This window comes from Phocoena phocoena, chromosome 21 (assembly GCF_963924675.1).
Source record: "Phocoena phocoena chromosome 21, mPhoPho1.1, whole genome shotgun sequence".
NCBI classification, from domain to species: Eukaryota; Metazoa; Chordata; class Mammalia; order Artiodactyla; family Phocoenidae; genus Phocoena; species Phocoena phocoena.
Genome location: NC_089239.1, coordinates 2,432,148 through 2,456,024, shown reverse-complemented (window position 1 = coordinate 2,456,024; position 23,877 = coordinate 2,432,148). Strand labels below are relative to the sequence as shown.

The following is a 23,877-nucleotide window of genomic DNA, read 5'->3' as shown; positions in this document are numbered from 1 at the left end:
GGAGTACGCTGCCAGACTGCCCTCGCACAAAGCACTTTCAAGAGAACTTGATTACAAATCAGTGATTTTTAATCTGCATTCATGTTTGAAATCCCCGTCTGCTTTTCTGTGTACAGGATCTAAAGTGCAAGGCCTGTGGTTCTCGGTGACTCGGGCCTCTTGTTCCCGAGCTGAGGTGCTCTGTGGTACGTCTGACTTTCTGTCCGAAACCCTCTTGTCATGCTGCCCCGTGGGGCTTAACACAGCCTGTGTGTGAAGGCAGATCAGTCCACACACACCTTCCAAGTTTGGGGAAAGTCTTGTCAGCTATTTTCATATGATGAGTAAATAGACGCAAACACTTTAAATATGTTTCTATATATTTGACTGTCATACACAGTTGATCTCACTTTTTCATTCTTATCACAAAAGATGGTGGAGGGGATCTTTTATACTCCCAGGAATTGGGGCATCATGAAAGGCTTCACTAGTCAGGGAGCTGCAGGAAGGCAGAGTTAAATTCAGCAAAAGAAATAACTGTCAAACAGTGATGTTTCGGAGCAAAGTGGGATTCCCGTCACTGCAAGGATTCTGTCATCAGCTGGATGGCCAGGAGGTGATAATTTATGACTCTAGCATCAGAGAGGTGGTTGGACTGAATTACATTTGAAGACCTTTGCAGTCCTGGCTCACAATTCTTTGACCTACACCTAGTTGAGGAGAACGAAGGGAACGGAAAGGGTCTGATTTGAAATCTGTGTTTTATAACACGTGAGAACAAGCAATGGGACCCTGTAAGGATGAAGTGTATCTTTAACATAACGTTTGGGTTTTTAAACATAACCTTGGAGAGACCATTTTGTGTTTGGGTGTCAGTAGTCTAAACATTGGGGCAGTTGAGTGGAAGTCCATGGGCAAACCTGGGTTCCACACCCTCAGAGAGCTCTACACGAGGGCCACGGATTCACTGAACCCTGAACTAGTGTGATAAGGATGGGGGTTCTTTGTGTTTAAACGAATAATAATAAAACCCTGTGGAATGCTTCTGGATGATAACAGTTGAGTAGACTTAAAGCCAACCGTGGGGCAGGAGGCGTGATGACACAGCAGAGGCTGTGTGACTCTGGCCCAGACCCCTCACCTCCTGGTGGCTGGGGAGAAGTTGACTTTCATGTCCCCCAAGGCCCACCGGCCCAGCCTTCTGCAAAATACAAAGCACCGCTTTGGCTTTCTTCTTGGCTTTGCCGAGGAACTGTCCCTGAGGGGTACCCTGCCCCCCCTCTGCTGGGTGACAGGATATGCCCCACCCCTTGGGATTCTGCTCTGTGGAAGAAGGGATTCATACAGATGATCTGTAAGGTCTGCTCTGACCATGGCCACTTCCTACAGTTCTGTGAAGCCTGCGGAGGGCGAATGCCTATTGATGACCATCTAATTTATTATCCATGTTGATTGAATTATTATCTATCTCTGAAACATAGAGGGAACAACATTTGCCCCAGCTTCCCTTCACCAGATGTTTCACTGGCACTGATTCTTGCATTGGATTCTCACATAATAACATGAATTTTTTGTACAACCGTCTGGGAAAAGAAGATAAAGTAGAAAAGCATGATCAGATCCTGTGCTTTCGGAAACCTAACTGTTTATCTCCTCAAGTGAACAGAAAACCTCTCTTTGTGTTTGTGGTTCATGATTCCTGAGTGGGATACACAGACTCCTGTTTAAGTCTGAGTGGCACAATTTTGGGCTTTGATGGCACATTTAAATAGAGCTCCAGGGCCTACATTCGACATCATTTCATAAAAGTTTAGCCTCCCGAATTATTCCCCTTTTACAGCGCAAACACCCAACACCGTGAGTCCTGTGTGAGGTGCTGTGTCTGCTGTCTCCATGGGGAGGTTCTATACCGGCCTGGGCAGCTCCCCTCCTCCAGCTTTCGCAGGGTTAGTGGTGGCAAGAGTGTGTCAGACGCCAAAAGACTTGATTTTACGGTGAGATGGAGTTAAACCACCAGCCACAAGAAACTGAAGGTTTTGAAGGCACCCTGAGACGCGTTTTAAAACAAGGGGATACGGGAATAGTTCTAAAACCTTAGTGACCACCGCCTGCCCAGTAAGCTCCCACCTCCTGTGCTCCACAGCCAAGACCGCGTGCTTCCTGGGTGGCTGAGGCACCGAGTGAGGGCCCGGAGATTTTATGTCCGTTGTTGGTGCCTCTGCCTAACCTTGAAGGATGCCCTGTGACCATGTTGCTAAGCTTTTCTAGACAAGCTGAGTCCAGTCCCAGGGCCAGATGCTTGGAGACCTGGGTGCTCGGGGCCGTGATGCTCGGCGTGCATTTCAGGGAGGTGCTCCTTTGTGACTTGGGGAGGAAAGGTAAGGCAGGCGTTCAGGTGCATTGCCGGGCATTTGGGGGCGCCTGGGGATCTTGGTGCAGAAATAAGGGAGAACAAGTATTCCGCGCAGTGGACGGGGTGTGGAGGGAAGAGAGCAGGTGGTGCTGGGAGGTTGCTGTGGGCAGGACATAGGGCTTCAGGTCCTGAGCGGGGCCCCATTTCTCAGCCAGCATCTCCAGGGAGGCAAAGGCCGTAGAACCCAGGACAGCCCTTCCCACCCACCCTCTCGTCACGTGCACGGAAGGACCATGCGTGTTTACTGTCCAGTTCCCACCGGGCCTGCGTGGTGTTAGTTTCCTCTGTCACCACAGCCCGTTCCATCTGTCTGCTTCCTCCCTGAGGTCTCCTCGTGTGTTTGCTGATGCTTTACGTTCCTAAAGAGGGAGAAATGCTTTTTATTCTGAAATCAGAGATAAGAGGCTTAAATGGCAATAAATGTTTTGAGGCTACACTATAGAGGGATTCTTCCTGGGGGGATGGCGAGAAGGAGGGTAGCGGCCTTGTCCTTCTGCGGGGGTGGGACCCTAGCCCCCCTTCTGGGGAGTGGATGAGCCTCCTGCCAGGGTAGGTGCTCTGCTGTCTCAGAATATTTTGAAATTCTCAGTAAGTTGTGAACAAGGGACCCTACCTTTCCATTTTGCTCTGGTCCCTGCAAACTGGGCAGCCAGTCCTACCGCCGAATAGAGAGGCCAGGAGGGAGGGTGAGGCGGGGAGACGGAACTAGGACACTGTGCAGCCTGACACCATCGCTGAGGCCAGCTCTGTGGACCCGCGGCAGACCGGGACAGGCGCGACCTTGGTTTGACACCCATCCTGTGCGTGTGGAGTACTTTCTAGCAAGACTGCAGAAACCGGCAAGTCTTAACTTTGTTTTACGATAACCTTGTTGTTAGAATTTTTTATTGGACTCATTTGAAGCACTTTCGTTCCCAGGGGATTTTTCTTAAATTGAGGTGTCGGGCTTCCCTGGTGGCGCAGTGGTTGAGAGTCCGCCTGCCGATGCAGGGGACACGGGTTCGTGCCCCGGTCCGGGAAGATCCCACATGCCGCAGAGCGGCTGGGCCCGTGAGCCATGGCCGCTGAGCCTGCGCATCCGGAGCCTGTGCTCCGCAACGGGAGAGGCCACAACAGTGAGAGGCCCGCGTACCGCAAAAAAAAAAAAATTGAGGTGTCACTGTTCTTCCTGCCTCGCGTTTCCTACTAGGGATGTGCTGTAAGAGGGAGCTGGGGATGCTGTGGGAACGTCCAGGACGGAGGAACGTGGCTGCGTTAGCGGGAGTGCTGAGCAGAGGCGTGATGGGCGGAGGCCTGGACCCGGGCCTCGGGCTCCGTGGGAGGTGCGGCGGGGAGTCGGCAGGCGAGGGGTGCAACCCAGTGGGCCCAGTCTGTCAGCCACGTTGGGGAGGAACTGGTGTTTGCGGAAAGGAGTCATAGGCTTTTAGCCAGACCCCGAGTTTGTCCTGTGCAGGGTCGTGGATGAGGCCCGGTGCCCAGGCTTAATCGACGTGCGTGGACGGGACACCTACTCTGCGGGCAGAACGTCCCCAGTGGCCTGAGGGGCGGGGGAAGGAGGATGAAGCCAGGTCTCTGGCCTGAAGGACCCGGTTCCCCACATGGGGAGACAAAGCTCTCAGTGACTGAGGTTCAGTGGCGGAAAGTGGCCGTTGGTCCGAGAGTGTGAGAATCGGTGCCTGAAGGCCCCTGGGGCTCGGGAGAGACCTCAGAGCAGGTGGGACCTGAGCCAGCCTCGAAGGGGAGATGGGGTTATGGGGAGGGGCGAGCGAGAGGGGAACAGATGGCAGCAGAGGGCGGGGGCCAGAAAGCCGACTGACCAGGGAATAGGACCGGGGTGGGGTTAGGGGGAGCTCAGCCCAGCCAGCAGGCGGGACCCAAGAGTCACTGGGGATGTTGGTCACGAGGACCCTGAGGCCTGGGCCAAGGGCTTTAGCTCACAGGGTCGCCTGGATCTGTAGTCAGACGGTCCCTCATTTGGGGGGCAGTGGGTAGTGAGCTCAGCTCCTGAGTCCCGCTCAGCCCACGCCCGCCTCCTCACACTTGCTGTGGTTCTCAGGTGCTCAAGCAGCCGTGGCATCTTGGAGGTCCCGTGGTCGGAGATGGGGACCCCGTGGTTTATCGTAGCTGGTCTTGTGTCTGTGCACCAGGCCCTGTCCTGACATCTCACCAGCACTGGTTCATCTCATCCCCTCTTCCACCAGCACCCCGGATTCATTTTACCTCCGTTTTGTCAGTGTGAGTCTGGAACTCGGAGGTTAAGTAACAGCCTCCAGGCCACTCAGGTGGCAAGTGATGGGCCCAGATGCCAGACCTTCAGATCGTAGCTCCTGGCCATGCCACCTCGGACCTCCGAGGGTCTCTGATCTGTCCACACGCTTCTCTGGTCCCGGATGGTATGGGGGAAACCTAAAAGCACGTCCAAGGGGTGCAGATGGTTGGGAGAGGCCCCACCCGGGTGAGCTGTGTAAGTGTTCTTGGGAAGAAGTTTTTAAAGGAAGAGAAGGAAATTCACGAGCTCCTGGGGGAGACGGGCAGACAGCGGCACGGGAGGGGCCGCATCATTCAATTAAGGGGAGGGGGTCATGCGGGGCTGGGCGCCTTCAGCATGAAACGCTTTACTTGAACTGATCGGGGTGCGTTTCTTCTGAGACTCCTACAGCAGTGTGGAAGAGGGGTGGGAGCTGACGAGTCAGGAGAGAAGATGGAGTGCAGAAGAGCCAGTTGGGAGCTGTCAGGGAGCCGGGTGGTGGGCGTGTCCCGTGCTTAAGGGAAGAGACGGGGTTTACCGTCCTGTTTTCTTCAACATACACACTTTATGTGAGTTCTGGATTGGATGAAAGCCCACGGTGCGGGCAGTCCTGGGGGCCCCCGCCCACCTTCTGATCCCAGCTTGCCTGCCAGCTCTGTTCCCGCTGCTTCTCCTGCCCTTCCCCCCTTCGCCCAGTGCCCAGCTCTCCTGCCTGCCCTGACCCTCCTCCTCCCCATGCGCCATCCTCTGCACCCAAGGCCCTGCCCCCTGTAAGCCTTTCCCCTCTGCAGTCTTCAGGTTCTTCCAGCCAGAAGTTCCGTCATCTTCCCGAGGCCGTGCGATGAGCTCACGGACCCTTTTCTCTCTGTCACTCTTGGTTTATCAGACTCAGCTCGTCTTCCTCACCACATCCAGCAGCAGTGATGGGTGCACAGTGCTTTCCCTGTTCAGTGGCTGCACAGCCCTCACAGTGGTGTTTCCCATTCAGGAGCCTCGCCTGGCCAGAGTCTGACTCCCTCGAGGTCCCCCCCGACCCCACTGGCCCTGGGGGCCTCGGCCTCCCGCTCCCCATGCTGGGTGAGCAGTGTGGGCCTGGGGCACCAGACCCACGGCCCATTCAGCTCCTGTCTCTGAGTACACCCTGCCCAGTCCGTGTGTATAAGAGAGATGGCTCGAACCTTGTGGAAGAACGTTTACAGAAAACCCAAGGTACCCAGTTCTCACCTCGGCTCTTCAATTTCCATTGCAAATTAGCTGTTTGTGGGAGGATATTTTCCATCAAAACAATACCGTAAAGAGTGAATTGGTTCAGCCACTATGGAGAACAGTATGGAGGTTCCTTAAAAAACTACAAATAGAATTACCATATGACCCAGCAATCCCACTACTGGGCATATACCCTGAGAAAACCAAAATTCAAGAAGAGTCATGTACCAAAATGTTCGTTGCAGCTCTATTTACAATAGCCCAGAGATGGAAACAACCTAAGCGCCCATCATCGGAGGAATGGATAAAGAAGATGTGGCACATATACACAATGGAATATTACTCAGCCATAAAAAGAAATGAAATTGAGCTATTTGTAATGAGATGGATAAACCTAGAGTCTGTCATACAGAGTGAAGTAAGTCAGAAAGAAAAGGACAAATACCGTATGCTAACACATATATATGGAATTTAAGGGAAAAAAATGTCATGAAGAACCTAGGGGTAAGATAGGAATAAAGATGCAGACCTACTGGAGAACGGACTTGAGGATATGGGCAGGGGGAAGGGTGAGTTTTGACAGGGCGAGAGAGAGGCATGGACATATACGCACTAACAAACGTAGTAAGGTAGATAGCTAGGGGGAAGCAGCCGCAAGGCACAGGGATATTAGCTCGGTGCTTTGTGACAGCCTGGAGGGGTGGGATTGGGAGAGTGGGAGGGAGGGAGACGCAAGAGGGAGGACATGTGGGAACATGTGTATATGTATAGCTGATTCACTTTGTTATAAAGCAGAAACTAACACACCATTGTAAAGCAATTATACCCAAATAAATATGTTTAAAAAAGAAGAGAGTACTTGGGTTCCTGGGACCCATCACAAATCAGAATTAAACTCTAAACTCAAGGACATAAATGCCAGAGGTTGGGGATGAGTGGAGAGGACGTCTTTAGAAAGTTATCTGCATTTTCTGCCCTGGGTGTTACTAGTACATTCTCAACAGAGTACCAAACACCAAAACCACCTTTAAAAAATGCTGTGTTTTGCAGTCATTTTGGAATTACAGAAGAGTTGCAGGAACAGCGCAGGGTTCCCGCCTGCCTCTCCCCAGCTTCCCTGCGGTCAGCATTCTGCACGTGTGCAGGCAGCAGCCCTGGGGAGCAGCGCTGGTACGGCACTGTCTCCTCGGTTGTGCCTCAGCTTTGCTTCGTTTTTGTGTTTCTCCTGCCTGGTGTTCTCGGGACTGCTTAGCTGCGTGGTTTGGTGTCTGTCACTCATTTGGGGCGATTCTGAGCCAGTATTTCAGCCAGTCCTTCTTTGCCCCGTGCCTTTTGTCTCATTCTGGACTCCACCTGTGTGAATGTCTCACAGCTAGTGGATGTTCTGTTTCTTTTTTGTTTTCACTTTTTTTTCTCTTTGTGTTTGGTAACTTCCATTGACCCACCTCAAGTTAACTGATTCTTCCTCAGCAGAGAGACTACCCATCAAGGCGTTCTTTATGCCTATTACTGCGCTTTTAATTTCTAGCATTTCCATTTATTTCTGATCATTTCCATCTCTCTGCTGAAGTTGCCCATCTCATCGCACGTGTTGTCCACTTTTTCCACCTTTAACATATTAATCATAGTTATTTTAAATTCCCTGTCAGATGACTCCAGCATCTGTGTCATCTCTGAGTCCGGTTCTGATGATTGCTTTGTGTCTTGGATTTTTTTCTTGTCTTTTCCAAACCTCATAACTTTTGTTGAATCTGGTGTAGCTAGTAGAGACTGAGATAAATAGTGTTTACGCCTGGAAATGGCACACTTTTCCCTTTCCTGTGCTGTGTGTATGCATGCAGGGGTGCAGGAGTGGGCGGGGCTTGAGGTTTGTGGTTGCTATGGTTACCCTCAGTGCATCCCAGGCTCCAAATTCCTCGGTCATACCTTGTGTTAGGGTGGAGGCGGTTCTGCCTGAGGGCTGTCCATCCAGCCCTGTGACCCCTCGGGGAAGGTCTCCTTGTGCTCCTGTCCTGTCCCCTCCCAGCATTTCTGCTGTCACTTGCTATTCAAGCTTGTTAGCTTAGTGCAGGGCAGTGGGGAGTGGAGCTGTCTCTGATGTTCTGATTAAATCTCAGTCCTACCAGGTCTTTGGTTCTTGGGGTGTCTCCTGTCCCACCCCAGGAATAAGGCGTTTTATTCCTCCCTCCCCAGCTGCAGGGAGCTTTCACCACTTCCTGAGGGTGAGAATGTTTGTTGCACATTCCCCAACAATAGGTTTTGGTTCCAGAGAGGGGGACAGGAGGAAAGGGCCCCCTGGCATGGCTGCTGACCCCCGCCCCCGGGCCTGCACCTCGTGGACACTTCTAAGGCTCTGATTTTCTGTGAGTACCCGAGGAGGCTTCTGGAGGAAGAGCCGCGGGGGTACAGACCTCTCCATTCTCTGGAGCCCCAGGGCGTCCCTGTGCTGCCAGCCTGTGCTCGGCCTTCTTTCTTCCGCCCCATGTCCTCCGCCCCTCTGGGCCAGCGCTCCCCGCTCTCCACTCCCTGCAGGCTCCTGTCTCTCCTCAGATTTGGGACCAGCCATTTGTTCTGTGGCCTCAGCTCTCCCCGAAGTTCAGAAAAGTCCTGCATTTGAAGGGAGTCTGGCTCTTTTTCATTGTGAGCAATGTGTCTTTAAACTCATCGTACCCTGGAGTGGAAGCAGAAGTGTGAAACCACTTTTTAAAATATTAATTTAAGATCTATTGATTACTTCATCTACTTCCATTTCTCTATGAATCAGTAACCTCTTCTCACAATCTGTTGATGGTTTCACCCATCATGCTCAAGCCAACAGTTTAAAAGCACTGAATTGCATTGATTTTGCTCATGAGCTGGAAGTTTGGGACATCCCACACCTGGGTCCTCTGAGCGGAAACCTTGAATGCCATGGTCTCTCCTCTGTAGCCATGAATCAGAAATGGCAGGTTGCTTAAGCCTATCTGGTACCATAAGTCTATTCTTTGAGTTTTAATGTTTCAGTGTTGGCCACTTGGATTTCTTCTATCAAATGTCACACGATCATAAAAAGTAACAGTGTGGTGACAATCGATCATTTCCAAGCACACTTCCCCAAACTGGCGTGTGGAGCCATCCCTGCCTTCTGCGTTGTCAGAACTTGGGGTTACTGTTTTCCATCCCTTTCTCCCTTTCACCTTGGTCTGCCTGGGATCCCCGTCACCCTCCTGCTGGTGTTGATGTGGGTCCTGTGTTAGCTGGGTGGGGGGAGTTAAGGGGAAATGGGGGAAAGGTGCTGTCCTGTTCCCACATCAAACATTTGCCTTCTTCCTGCATTCCACCCTCTCCCACATGTCCCTGCAGGCCTGGGGACACTTTGGTGGCTGAAGCTGGCACCTGCCGCCCCACCTCTTTGTCACTCTACACAGACCGTTGTTTAGGAAATAAAGCCAAGACTTGGAAGCGCTGGGAGGCTGTGCTCTCCCCTCTGTGTCCTGTCCTGCTGCTTCCTCTGGGGCTCTGTCCCTGGCTGTCACCTGGCTCCTTCCTTCCTTCCCTGCAGCCAGTGCCCCTTGTCCCCGGTCTTGTGAGGGAGGGAGGGATGGTCCCCTGTCCCATCCGATGTCTGTCGTGCTGACTTGTGGAGCCGTAACTGGGACTGGACCTCACGGCCGTGGACTCGGGCTGGTTCACAGCACTGGGTGTGTCTCCGCAGGCGCGTGGTGGATCAGGGCCCTGTGGCTGGCCCAAGGACGTCACCACCACAGATCCTAGCGTTCCTGTGCCTTCGGAGCGATTTACACATGCACTCTTGAACGCAGCCCACTTGTCGATAGGGGATCCCCCCCCCCATTTCCTTTGCACTGTAAATGTTTCTGTCAGCAGCAGCCAGCGCTTCCTGTACTACAAGCCAGACCCCATCCGACTCACCCAGGGAAAGGGAGCATATGGGTGACAGTGATGAGATTATCTTTTATATTTTGCTTAGAGTTGTAAGTGGTCACCAGGGTCTGTGAACCGTCTCTCCTCTCTCTCCATCTGTTTCCACCGAGGCTGCTGATCAGAAGTCGACATCCGCAGGGAGATGGGTTGGAAGGGCTGCTGAGCCTTTGCCCCGATGACTTTATTCTCATTGTAGGACTCATAGGAGCTAAGGTGGGGGAAGAGAAAACACCAAGGGGCGTGGCTCCATCTTGGAAACGCTGGCCTGCGTCCTGCCCGGCTCTCCTTCTGCCCTCAGCCCCCTGTCTTTGCTGTGGATGTAGATGAAGGGAAGGAATAGACTTTTCTATCCTTGGAGGTTCCATTGGTTTATCAGTTGGCCTGGAAAACACAATTTTGTGAGGTTTCGTCACGTGCAGGTTCTTGCAGGGAGGATGCTGAAGGTAGAGGACAGAGCCGAGAGGAAATGAAGTTCCAGGAGGAAGTGATTGTGTTAGGCGTGACCTGAAGCGTCATAGCTTCTTAAATGTAGGAGTAGATGGGTAACGGGAGAGTTATGCTTTGAGGTTTTGAAAGACTTGAGTGTTCAGTCTGTTCATCCATTGGCCGTGCCCTCTGTGCCGGCATCGTCCGTGCTAGGGGTGGACACAGTCACACGCCAGGTCCCTGCCCCTCACAGGCGATGACGGCGGAGTCACACCTTAAACAAGTGGTACAGGGGAGGAGAGATTGGCTGTAGGTGGCGGGGTCAGAAAGGGCATCACGGAAAAGACTTTTGAAAGACGAGATTCGAGTTGTCTCAGGTCAAGGGCATGTGCTCTGGGGCGGGGGAGTGCTCCAGGCAGGGGGAGTGACATGGGCAGAACCCAGAGGCATGTGAAAGCTTAGGGCAGTCGAGGACCTGCAGGCAGTCAGAGGATGCTGGAGTATCAAGTAGGAGGATGTTGATCTGGGTGGGAGGAGGTGTGGCCAGATGACGACCCTGAAGGATTAGGACCAACATCATCAAGGGTTTATATGCATTTTAGAGTTTCTAGTTTATCCTGCAGGCCATAGGCCTGTTGACCATTTTTAATAGTGGTTAGATTGGCTTTCCAGCTGGGTCACTATGATAGCAGGGTAGAGGGGATATTGGAGTGGGCTGGGAGTCAAGGCAGGTTTGGGAAATAATTTGGCAGTTCCTCAACATGGGAAATGTAGAGTTACGGCATGACCCAGCAGTTCTACTCCTAAGTATGAACCCAAGAGAGAGGAGAGCGTACATTCACACAAAAACGTGTTCAGGATAGCCAGATGGTGGAGACAACCCAGATGTCCACCTGTGGATGGACTGATAAGCAAAATGCGACTTATCCATACGAAAGTATTTGCCGTAGAAAGAAAGAAAGTACTGATGCACGCTACAGCACAGACGTCCCTTGAAAACATGATGCTGAGTGAAAGAATTCAAATACAAAAGACCACATATTGTATAATTCGCTTACATGAGATGTCCAGAACCACCTAATGGGTAGAGACAGGAAGTAGATTTTTGGTGGCCTAGGACTCCAGGTAGGTGGGTGGGTGGGTAGGTGGGGATGAACAGTGACCGCTAATAGGTACGGGTTTCCTTTCAGGGAGATGAAATGCTCTAAAATTAGATTGAGGTAGTGGTCACACAACTCTGTGGCTATAGTAAAAACAGTGACTTGTGTGGTTGAAGTGGTGAATTGTTTGGTATGTGAATTATATCTCAATAAAGCTACTTATAAATAAATAAAAATAAATATGACATAATCTCTGTCCTTAAAAGAACGTGAAGGCTGGGAGGGTAATGACAAGGCATTGTAAACAGTTGAGGTGGTGAAGGCTCCTGCCCCGAGGCTGCAGCCATGGGGCAGGAAGGCAGGGCGGGGTGGGGGGGGGGGTGGGGGGGGTGGGGGGGGTGGGGGGGGTGGGGTTGTGGAGCTGAGTATGTTGGGAGGTGGTAACTCCTTGGGTCCAACCATAGAATCCTGGGCTCTTCCATAGGCATTTCTCTGGAGTATGTAATGAACAAGCTACCAGGAGCATATTTACTTACATCATGGCTTTTTCAAAAGGGAATTTAAGAAAGCAGTGGTATTTATTGATGTCAAACCTCTTTCCCCCGTATGTAAGTGCTAAATCATGTCCTTCGTATATGAGACACTATTATGGGCAGACACTGGGCGGGGAAGTAGAACAGAGGCTGAAAAAAGGAAGACCCACATCTTATTTTTACTATAAGGTTAATTCGACAGAAATACGAAAAATCTCTGTTTACGTGTTTCTGACCATAGTCAACTGACTGCCTTAAAAACGAATTTCCAGTTTGGGAATCATCGTCCAAACACGCTGTCATTAGTCTGAGGCCAAACATTCAAGCATAAGAACCAAAAGCGTGTGTGCCATCGCTGGTCAGTGGCCATCAGCAGAGGCCTGGGAGCTGGGCTGCAGGGTGGACCCACTGTGAGACCAAACCACAGCTGGGCCTCCAGCTGGTGTTGAAGGGGACAAAAGCCTTTAGGGCAAAACCTGGTCCAACTGGGGTGTCAGGCCCGATGCAGGCAAGGTTTGGCACCAGTTGGCAAGGAGGCCCAAGCAGGGCAGGAGGTGCAGAGTTCAAGGGGCTCAACAGGGATAAAGGCCTGGGGTTCAGCTGGACACAGGGAACAGGCAGGAGATGCGATCTGAGTCAGGTCAGGAGCAGTGAGCTCGGCACCCTGGGGCAGTTATTTATTCAACAAACACTTACTGAATGTCTACTGCGTGTCAGGCAGAGCCCAGGGGTATGTTGGCTGATCTCAGGGTGAGGGCTGTGTGCTTCTCTGAAAGGAGCCTTCACAGTTCTCATGTAGATAATATTATGTTACTAAAATCCTCTAAATTTCTGGACATTTTCTTAGGGATTCTCACTAGTTACCAATGTTCCTAAAAGGCTGTAGTTTAAACATGTTATTATTTTCAAGTTCATGGCTGAACCGCAAATTATGAATATGTTGATGGTCAATAAGTAGAGTTTATTAATAGTACGGAGTATACTTTGGCCTTCTCTACATGTTTAATGAAATCATTAATCTCAGTAACCTCTAGCCACAAACTAAATTGCACTGGAATTCATGAAAAATAGCAGACTGTGTGGCCTCACGTCAAGTGTGTGGATATAAAAGTATGTCTTAGTACCCTTCAGTTATGTACCAGATTTATTCAGAATCAGTCATGTCCTTTGCAGATTATTGGATAACAGAGAGGCACACATCAAATGCTAAGGGTGAAATCTAAACAGACCCTGCTTTATTTGGCTAAAGGTACAATGAGCCTGATATAAGTTCTTGCTTAAACTTAAGTCCAGACAAATATTATGAAAGATAAATGCACTAAAGATATGTACAGATCACAGAAGAAGAGACACGGGTGCCTGAAATACACATTAAAAAGTGAAAAACGGTTAAAAATGAAAACAAAAATTGAATATTAAATTGCCATAATTAAAAAAATGGCAATACATGGCATTGGTGATGGTGAGGTGAAATGAACATTTATACCTAGTAATGTGAATATCAGTGGGTACAACCATTCTGTAAGGCAGTTTGTATCAAGAGCCTCTAAAATGTGCATACCTTTTCCCAGTATTTTCATTTCTGAAAACTTATTCTTGGTGAATATTTATATCAAGAATGTACGCCATAGAAATGGTTATAATAGTGAAAAAAGAGAAACAACTCAGATGCCTGACGGTAGGAGACTGGTAAAATCATGTATCTTTAAAGTGGGATGTTGTACAGCAACTAAAAATCATTTATTCAGTAACTATTAAGTAAAATGGGGCAAAGCCTATGTCATGAGCAAAACTGTAATTTTAGCTGTGAAAGTAATGATAAAGTTTACACCTAACTATGTAAAGAAAAAAGATTAAGAGGATGGAAATGCTATATCAAAGCATTTGTGGATTTATTCGCAAGTGGTGGAATTATAGGTGATGCTTTATTTCCAGATATTCTACTTTGACAATCTGTTGCTCTTATATTTTGTAAAAGGATATAGCAGTGCTTAAACGATGTTGACGTGATTAAAAAAGAAAGTAGTGTTTGATCTCCTCAAAGTGACAAAATCTGGTGGTTGAAACAGACAGAGAATCCAAGGTGGTGGTGGTAGTGCATTTCTGTCCTGCTTCTGTAGACTCAAGAAGAGAAAAACACATTGTAGGTCGCTTCTCAGTCTTGACCAATCGTTACCCTAAATACCAAGCCTGGAGAAGACAGCCAGCCCACAGAAGTGAGGGTCGTTCTTAGAAAGGCAATGGCCAGCCTCTTGGAAGAGGCTTGAGCACAGCTTCTTCGTGCCCTGAGTTCCGTGTCCATCCTCATTATGATGGATCGCAGGTGTTCAGCTGGAGGGGAGGATTTGGCAGGGAGCCATGTGTTCACCCTCGTCACCAGCTCTGCAGGACGGTGGCCCTGGGTCCTGTGGCCCCTGGACAGCAGTTTGGCGGAGCCTGTGTTCCCGACATCCCCGCGGCTCTGGGGCTCTCAGTCCGAGTCCCTGTCCCCATGACGTCTTATTCTGTTATCTTTCTTTTTTTTTCCGTATCAGACAAAATAGACTTTATTTTTGTTGTTGTTGTTATTCTGTATACATAGCTGTTTTTTTTAAAAAAAAATAACCTTTTATTTTATATTGAGTATAGTTGATTAAAAATGTTGTGTTAGTTTCACATGTGCGACAAAGTGATTCAATTATACATATACATGTACAGTATCTATTCTTTTTCAAATTCTAACTTTCTTCAAAGCCCTCCCAGGACTCCTGTGAGAGGAACAGGAGTTTCAAATATCAAGAAGGAGAACAAAACACCTCTTCTTCCTCCTCTTGGAAAAAGACTTTACTGTCAATGGTTTCTTTTTTTTAAGCCTGTCTCTCCCCTTTCCCTTCTTTTCCAAAAATACGTCTTGCAGTCAGTCGGTTTGTGAAAGACAGCGTGAGCTGCGGCAGCCTCGCATATGTGGCTTTCCATCTGTAGCTTGGTGTGTATGATGTGCCATATATTTAGCTGCCTAAATTGGGACTGTTCCGTGTGCTGTTTCAAGAGTAGCTGGAAAGTCAGATGGGAGAGCAGGGCTACTGATGGGATTGGCTGCTGAATGCTGTTGGCTCTTACCTGAGAATCCAGAAGTTAGAGATATTTCGGGACATCAAGAGAGCAGTTGGCCCGTGAAGGCAGCTGGCCCAGGCGGTAACTAGTCCGTGGAGGCAATTGGTCATTTTCTGAGCTTGGCGCAGAATTTCGCATCTGTGCCATTCAAGTTGTGGACAGAGGCTTTGGGTAGAAAATGTGTGTAAATGAATCATCACAGCTGAGAGATAACAGCTCTTCTTGGCTTCCCAAATGAAAAGTTCCTAGCAAAAAGATGGAAGGAGAGGGGTTTTGTTTGTTTGTTTTAAATTTGAAAGTAGAGATACTCAACTCTTTAATTGGGGTAGAGAAAGATGTCTTTGTCAAGGGAGCCAGCAGAAACCCAAGCTGGGGCATTTGGTGCTGACCCCATGCACTTCTCTTTCATAGCATTTGTGTCCTGTGATTGCTAAGTTTTCCCACTGGCCTGAGATGAGGGACCATTTCTCATACCACTTTCTAGCCCTAACACTACGTGGGGTGCCTGGTACGTAGACACTGACAGGTGTTGGTTGAATGAGTAAATTAATTCACAGGAGCACAGGTAGAGGGATTAGCCTGCCCAGGAAGAAGGAGGACGCTTCCTTTGAACTGGAGGAGGGGGTGGCCCTGCAGTGTGATGAGTAAACTTTTGCTCATTTGATTTTTTTCCTCTGAGAGAGAGACTAGCATTTTAAGGTCTAAACACATAAAAATAACCACTGTACTTACTATTCAATAAATGTTTGACAGTGATGATTTCATATGCACTTTTATTCTTCCATATCTCTATGTATTTGAGTGTTTAAAGTAGAAAACTAATTTAATGTGTGTTTGGCATTTCTGTTTTACTAACCATCCTGGTTCTTGCCCTTGGTCCATCTTCATTCTCTTCCAAGGATGCCTCACCCCGCTGCGATTCACAGCAGTCTCTTTGCTGTTAACCTGTCTTAGGTGACCTGGCATTCTCTTGTTCATCTCCATACTGCACCAGTAGGAGATGCATCTTCTGCCCTTCAAAGGGGGGCCAGTGTGGGCCAGTGTCATAACTGCATATAACTAATTTTTTACAATCTTGGTCTATGTAAAATGCAAACCTTCTCATTCTACTGTGACTCATGGGCAGGTAAAAGGGTTCTGTGCCCAATTCCAATGTGTGTGTGTGGTTTTTCCCATACATTCAGCAAGGAATTCTCCGACACCAGCTGGGCATCATAGAATCCAACTCAATTCTGATACTTTCTACCTGGAGAGAGCATCGGATCCCACAAGTTGGGGGCTCAGTCCCACAAGCCTGCCCCCTGGCAACTTCAGATGCCAGTCGAAACCCAGGTTACCACCTGTGCTTCCGACTGGCCAGCTATAGATTGGAGGTTCCAATGCCCCCACTGGGTTCAATTAATTTCCTAGAGTAGCTCACAGAACTCAGAGAAACATTTTACTTACTAGATGACTGGTTTATGATAAAAGGATATGATAAAGGATACAGATGAACATAGAGATTGGAGAGAGATGTAGGGCAGGATATGTGGGAAGGGGCAGAGTTTCCATGGCCTCTCTGGGTGCCACCTAGCATCTGTACCTGTTCGCCAGCCTGGATGCTCTCTGAACCCCCATACGTTTGGGATTTTTATGGAGGCTTCATCACACAGGCATGATCGATTATTAACTCCATTTCCAGCCTTCCTCACTTCTCAAGAGAATGTGGAGGTGGAGCTGAAAATTCCATGCTTCTAATCATGACTCTGTCCTTCCGGTGACCAGGCCCCATCCGGAAGCCCACCCAGAGTCACCTCATCAAAACAAAAAACACTCATGTCACCCAGGAAATTCCAAGGGTTTGAGGAACTCTGCCAGGAACCAGGGCAGAGACCAATATATATTTTCCATGATCTCACAGTGGGAAACATGTATTGATATTAGACTATCCCATCCCTCTGCTGTCTTCTTTCATAAGTATGGCTTTGGAGTCGAGCTGCCTGGATTTAAATCTCAGCTGAAGGGACTTCCCTGGTGGCGCAGTGGTTAAGAATCCGCCTGCCAGTGCAAGTGACGCGGGTTCGAGCCCTGGTCCGGGAAGATCCCACATGCTGTGGAGCAACTAAGCCTGTGTGCCACAACTACTGAGCCTGCGCTCTAGAGCCCGCGAGCCACAACTACTGAGCCCGCGTGCCACAACTACTGAAGCCCACGCGCCTATAGCCCGTGCTCCACAACAAGAGAAGCCACCGCAATGAGAAGCCCACGCATCGCAACGAAGAGTAGCCCCTGCTCGCTACAGCTAGAGAAAAGCCTGCGTGTAGCAACGAAGACCCAACGCAGCCAAAAATAAATAAATTAATTAATTTTTTAAAAACTGTTAAAAATTTCAGCTGAGCCATCTAACTAATTGTACCTGTAGACGTACAGACAGAAACCACTCCCGTTTCTCTTATCTGCACAGTGGGCATTACTAATACCTCATGAGATTGTTGCAAGGAATATATGGGTTAATACACATAATGCTTTTATAGTGGCCCCTGGCACAGTAAATGTTAATTATTATTACTGCTTTTGCTCTTTGTTGGTAGGCCTGGGGGAAGCATTTTTATAGTCCCAGAAATTTCTTAGACTCCTTCCCTGGTTCCTCATACCCTCCTGAATTATAGTTGATTTTCTCTAAGACACCATTGAGATAGTGGTGAGTTCATTTCCCTTTCCTGACTCATCTCTAAAATATCATCTAGGGCTTCCCTGGTGGCGCAGTGGTTGAGAATCTGCCTGCTAATGCAGGGGACACGGGTTCGAGCCCTGGTCTGGGAAGATCCCACATGTCACGGAGCAACTAAGCCCGTGAGCCACAACTACTGAGCCTACGCATCTGGAGGCTGTGCTCCGCAACAAGAGAGGCCACGACAGTGAGAGGCCCGTGCACCGTGATGAAGAGGGGCCCCCACTCGCTACAACTAGAGAAAGCCCTTGCACAGAAACGAAGACCCAACACAGTCAAAAATACATAAATTAATTAATTAAAGTATGCTTAATTTTTAAAAAAATCATTTAATGCAAGCAAAATTAAAAGTTTTCCAGTGAAGAGGTTTTGCAAAGTTCTCTTCACAAAGTGAGAGTTCTCATCTAACCCAGTGTTAATATTATGGTTATCAGTGGTCATCTTTAAATGTCAGTAGTATCCTAATCATAGTTTTGTGCATGAGAATCTATTGAAGTAAGAGGGTGTCTCTTGGGAAAGGTGTAATGTGGAGAATTGTGGATCTCGGATGATTGTCAATACATTGATCTCAGCACATCCTGGAATGTGAGTTTGCGTTCTTTGTCATTTCTCTCTTTGGGCAGCTGTGTTCCATTCTCAAACCCCAAGCCTCCTGTTGCTGGAGAGCCCAGTGATTTCGCGACCCCTGCAGGATCTTCTGGATGAGAATCCTCTTAGGAGATGGTGGCAGAGGAGGGGTCTCGTGGTTGGCATGTGAAAAGGCACTTCTGTGCTGAGAGCTACGGTCAGCAGCGGGCGTGGACCACGCCCTGTAGCTGAAGCTGCAGGCAGATTTGTTAGTGCTGTGGCTTCTTGCCTGTTGGAGTTTATGAGTAGCTGAGTCTTTCAAAGCCTGACCATTTTTCTTGTCTGGAATTTCACCCATTAGTCTTACTGACTTTCCATTCACCGTGTTCATTGCGATTAGATGCTCCTTTCTCTGGCCCCAGACTCATGTGTTCCGCCTATTGAACTCGGTGCAGGTTCTGCCATGGCGGCCCCTCCTCCACGGGGGGCTGTGTCCAGACCTCTCTGTCACGAGACTGGGCGGCCAGTGCTCTTGGGACCTGGGACCAGTGGGACCAAGCAAGAGCAGAAATAAAGTAAATTACATTCTTTTATTTCAGTACCCCACAGCTACCGTGGGGAGGTGGAATGGTCATAACTTTGGGGTGTCGGTTGGAATAAAATTGTTTGTCTTTCTAAAGCAATACTGTGTTTTAAGATATAGTTTATTTCATAGTGCTTTTCAAATATTAACCTGATAGATAAGTCTCTGGGGCAGATGATAGGTAAATGCTAAAGCATAAGCTTCTGGAAATAAAATTTAAGCTCTTCAGAGTTGTCAGCTTGAGGGAAAAAAATGAGGTAATAACTTCAGAAAGGAAGCATCATATAGAAGTGTGAGTTGGCACCTGAATATAGGTTAACTTTCTTCCCCAGAAATAACGGTGAAAGGATTTCTCTTTACCCTGGCTTCCTGACGCAGCGTGGTAAATCCTGAGACGTTCGCACAGGCATTAAACAGCAGACAGCCTTTCCGCTCCCGTTCATCCCGCGGCATCACTGCGCGCCTGCTGTGTGCCAGGCGCCATCCCAGGCACTGGGGGCCCAAAAGTGGAAACCCAGACACAGAGCCTGGCTCGTGGAGTTTACGTTCTAGCTGGTGAAGAGAGTCAACGTAAACCTAAAGGAGCAAATTATGCGGCAAGAGTAAAGACAGGCCCCTCTATCGGGGAAAAATAAAGGAGTTTAAGAGGAGTGGGGGGCTGCCCGGGAGAGACCTGCAGTCTGAAATAAGGCGGTCAGACGAGGCCTTGCTGAGCCAGTGACAGGTGGACAGAAGCATGCAGAAGGCGAGGGAGCTGGTCCTCCACGTACCTGGAGGGAGAGGGGTCCAGAGAGGACAGGCGGGGGGCGCTGGCACTGCCCGGTGCCCGGGAGGGAGGTGTGGGCAGCCGGTGAGCCGGGCAGAGCTGCGCGGGAGGAGAGGGGAGATGGAGCCGGGGGGAGGGTGTGCGCCGCATCTCACGGACCATCGTGGGGACTTGGCTTCACGTGCCTCGGTGAACTGGGGAGAGCCGGCTGGCTCTCAGCTGAAGGGTAGCACGGTCCGACTTGAGTTGTGGAAGGGTTATTTTGGATCCTGTGTTGGGAGTAGACCGTGGGGTGGGTAGAAGCCGAAGACCCGTCGGGGACTGTCTCAGGGACCGTGCACAGGTGGAGTGGTTGGACCAGGGTGGTGACAGGGGAGCTGGTTGACAGTGGTCAGATGCTGGGCGTATTTTGAGCATGGAAGCGGCTCACTGGCGGGAGGATTGACAAGCAAAATAGGGGAGTCAGGGATGGTGCGAGGACTTCAGCCTGAGCATCCAGAGGGCACGCTGCAGTTGACGGAGATGGGCCGACTCTGGGCAGAGCGTGCATGTGTGTGTGTGTGTGTGTGTGTGTGTGTGCACGCGTGTGTGCATGTGTGTGTATGTTGGGGGAGAAGAGGGGTCTGTTTTGCAACTTGCAGATGTCTTTCTCGTGTCTAAACTACATGAAGCTTGTTTTTGAGAAAATGATAAGAAACGTACTCTGATAATAGATTTCCCGAACAAGTACACACACGTGTGCGCACACATGAAGCCCGAAATGTTCAGGGAAGGTAGAGCCCCTTGTAACTGATGGTGGTCATTGTTGACCCCAGGGCTGCACGACATGTACCATAGATGGGGGAGGGGCTTAAACAACAGACGTTCATTTTCTCACAGGTCTGGAGGCTGGAAGTCCAAGATCAAGGTGTAGGCAGGGTTGGTTTCTTCTGAAGCCTTTGTCCTTGGCCTGCAGGCTGCCACCTACCCGCCCCGTCCTCACACAGTTTCTTCTGTGCACACACATTCGTGTTGTCTCTGTGTGTCCTAATCTCTTCTTTAAGGGCACCAGCCTCCCTGTAACATAATCACTTCCTTAGAGGTCCTGTCTCCAAACACAGTCACATCCTGAGACACCCGGAGGTGATTAGATATGAATTTTTGGAGGACAAAGTTCAGCCTATAACGTTGGTCATCTATGGTATCTGGAAATCTGAAGGCGTGTGGTTAGACTGTTTTGCAGCCGGGAGAAATGACCCCTGGAATGAGAATGTCAGTAATATTCCTTATGTTAAAGGACAAAACACTGAAATAAATACTCTTGCTGCATATACTCATCTCACTCGCTCAGCACTGTGTTAAGTGCGTCTGACGAGTTAGGCATCGAAACAGACATGAATGAGATAGTGCCCCTTGTCCAGATGGGCAGCCAAGTCCACAGTGATCCCTGACAGTGGCAAGATTCCATAGAAGGAAGGCCACCAAGCCCACTCCTGTAGGGCGTGGGGAGGACTGGCTCTCGCAAGAGATACTCTGTGCTGAGTCTTGAGGGATGAATGGGAGCTGGGTGGGGACTGGGGGAAGGCAGACTGGAGGTGGGGGGCCAGGGCCAGTGTGGAGATATTCAGAGCCCTGGGGACAGGCAGAGCTGGGTGAATTCATGGGCTGGAACCCATTTTGACTGGAGCTTTGGGTTGGGGTCAGGTGTGTTGAGATCAGGCTAGAAACGTCACTGAGAACCAGATGACCAAGTGCCTTAGCTTTACATGCCTGGGAGCTTGACCTTGATGACACCGGAAAGCCACTGGACGGGGCTAAACAGAAGGGTGATACTGTCAGAATTTAGAAGTATCACTTGGCTGCTGTGTGGAGGATGAATCAGAGGGACTCAGCCCAGTGGGACAGAGATCTGTTGTAGTGATTCGGGGCTGGGATGATGCCAGCTGATCTGCGCTAGCAGAATTGGTGATATGAGATGTGGACGGTTCCAGAGATGGTGATTGATTCCATGATAGTAATACCCGACATTTAGCTGAAGCTCACTGTGTGCCAGGCAGGGCATAGAGAGGGAGGGGTTAAGGTTGAACCTCAGGTTTGGGCAGCTCTTTTAATGCTGGTGCCATTCACTGCTCCTCAGAAGAGGGAGAGCAAGGGGAGACGGTCAGCCCAGCTTTGGTGGTGACTTTGAGGTGTCTCTGGGACCCGTGAGGGGAGATGGTCAGGACTGTTGGAATATGGGTTTGGAGCTCAAGACAAAAATCAGGTCTGGAGCTACAGAGGTGGGACTTACTAGGGTGTTGATGTCTATCCAATCTATGGAGCGGAGTGAGATGCTCTGGTGAAATGCCTGAGACCAGAAGTCTGGGCACCCGAGACCCACATTGAGTGACCAGCAGAGGGAGGGCACCTGTGCAGGAGGCTAGAAAGGAACAGCCAAGGAAGTTGGCAGAAAACCAGGAGAATTTGGTACCTTGAAAGCCAAGGAAAGGAGGCAGTTTTTGATGGAGAGAGTGGGCATTCTTGCGGGATGCTGGTGAGAGGCAGGGCAAGATAGGGACTCACAGCATCCCTGAATTTGCCCCAGGAGGTCACCGATGCCCTGGGCTAACAAGAACGTTTTCAGTGGTGTGGTGGGACAGGAATAAGATCGCAGTGGGTGGAGGAAAGGGAGGGGAAGAGATGGAATCGTCGGACACAGACATGGTCTGGAGCTGCTCTGCCAGCACAGTGGCCACTCACATATGTGGCTACTTCAAATGAAAGTTGAGATGATATCAGATTAATATTTAGTTTCTCACTTTCACTAGCCACATTTCAAGTCTCCAGTAGCCATCTGACAGCACAGATTCAGAACATTCTCATCATCGCAGAAAATTCTGTTTGACAGTCATGGTCTAGATGCTGAGCAGTGGAAAGAAATGGAGCAGTGGCTGTTCTGAGCTGTGTGTGTGTGTGTGTGTGTGTGTGTGTGTGTGTGTATGTGTGTGTGTGATGAGAGAGACATAAGATACTTACAGCTGGGTGGGAAAGAGCTCATGTGTGAAATATATGTTTGCCTCTGCCCCATTAGGCAGCTGTAGTGAATAGAAAAAAGATCCCCTCTACTCCTGCCAGCATTGTGATACCCTTAGAAAATTATTTTGAATACTTCTAGGTGTGTTTAAAAGTTTACTTGGGAAGAGAAAACATGGTTTTATCCCTGTACCTTGATAATTTTTAGCTTTGCATGTAAAGCGGGGTTGGTACCTGTCTGTTGACTTAAACTCTGAACTCCTCCTGGGGCATTGGTGCTGGGTGACATACTGCACGGCGTGATCACATGGCATCGTGTGTTGAGTGCGTTCTGTCCTCCAGCTCCTGAGCTGGGCGTTGAGGATGTGGAAATAAATTTTGACCATAGGAATGCATGTGTGTCCCCAGTTTTGCACTCCCTTTCCCCAGGGTGGTTCCCAGGTCCCCTTGGGTGTTGCCCTATGCCATAGGTTGGGGGTCTAGAGACCTATGATGTTACATCCCTGACTACATGGCAACCCCTAAGGTCACCCCTGTCCGCACATGTTTCCTGAGCTCCTGCTAAGTGCCTTCCCGTTTACTTCTCAGCCCCGGACCCTCCAGACCACAAAGTTTCAGCATCGCTGCTCTTTGCTAGGTTTTATAAAATATACTGCTTATTTCCTACTCAGAGTTAGAGAAGGAGGCAACTGAAATATGCACTGCTGTAGGTATTTATAATTCAAATTTGAGAAAATAAACCTGCTGTCCTGAGAATTACTCTTTAAGGCTCTGCTATCAGGTATCTGTCGTTCCTTTGTTTACATCACTCCTGCTTTTATATATATATATAAATTTATTTTTATTTTTGGCTGCATTGGGTCTTTGTTGCTGTGCGTGGGCTTTCTCTAGTTCTGGCGAGCGGGGGCTACTCTTGGGGTGCGCAGGCTTCTCATTGCGGTGGCTTCTCTTATTGCGGCACATGGGCTTTAGGCGTGTGCAGGCTTCAGTAGTTGTGGCTCGCGGGCTCTAGAGCGCAGGCTCAGTAGTTGTGGCGCATGGGCTTAGTTGCTCCGCGGCATGTGGGATCTTCCAGGACTAGGACTCAAACCCATATCCCCTGAATTGGCAGGCGGATTCTAAACCACTGCACCACCAGGGAAGTTCATGCCTGCTTCTTTAAGACTTTCTTTATAGCTGTGGCCCTTGAGGTGTCTTATTCTGTGTCAGTGACAGCTGTGATGACCTCCATTCTTTTTTTTTTTGCAGTACGTGGGCCTCTCACTGTTGTGGCCTCTCCCGTTGCGGAGCACAGGCTCCGGACGCCCAGGCTCAGCGGCCATGGCTCACGGGCCCAGCCGC

At 49.5% G+C, this 23,877-nt stretch overlaps 1 protein-coding gene across 1 annotated transcript in view; it reads left to right on the top strand.

Moving 5' to 3' along the window:
* CSGALNACT1 (chondroitin sulfate N-acetylgalactosaminyltransferase 1) overlaps positions 1-23,877 on the top strand; it is an 83,369-nt gene that overhangs the window by 2,438 nt on the left and 57,054 nt on the right. The window lies entirely within an intron of this gene.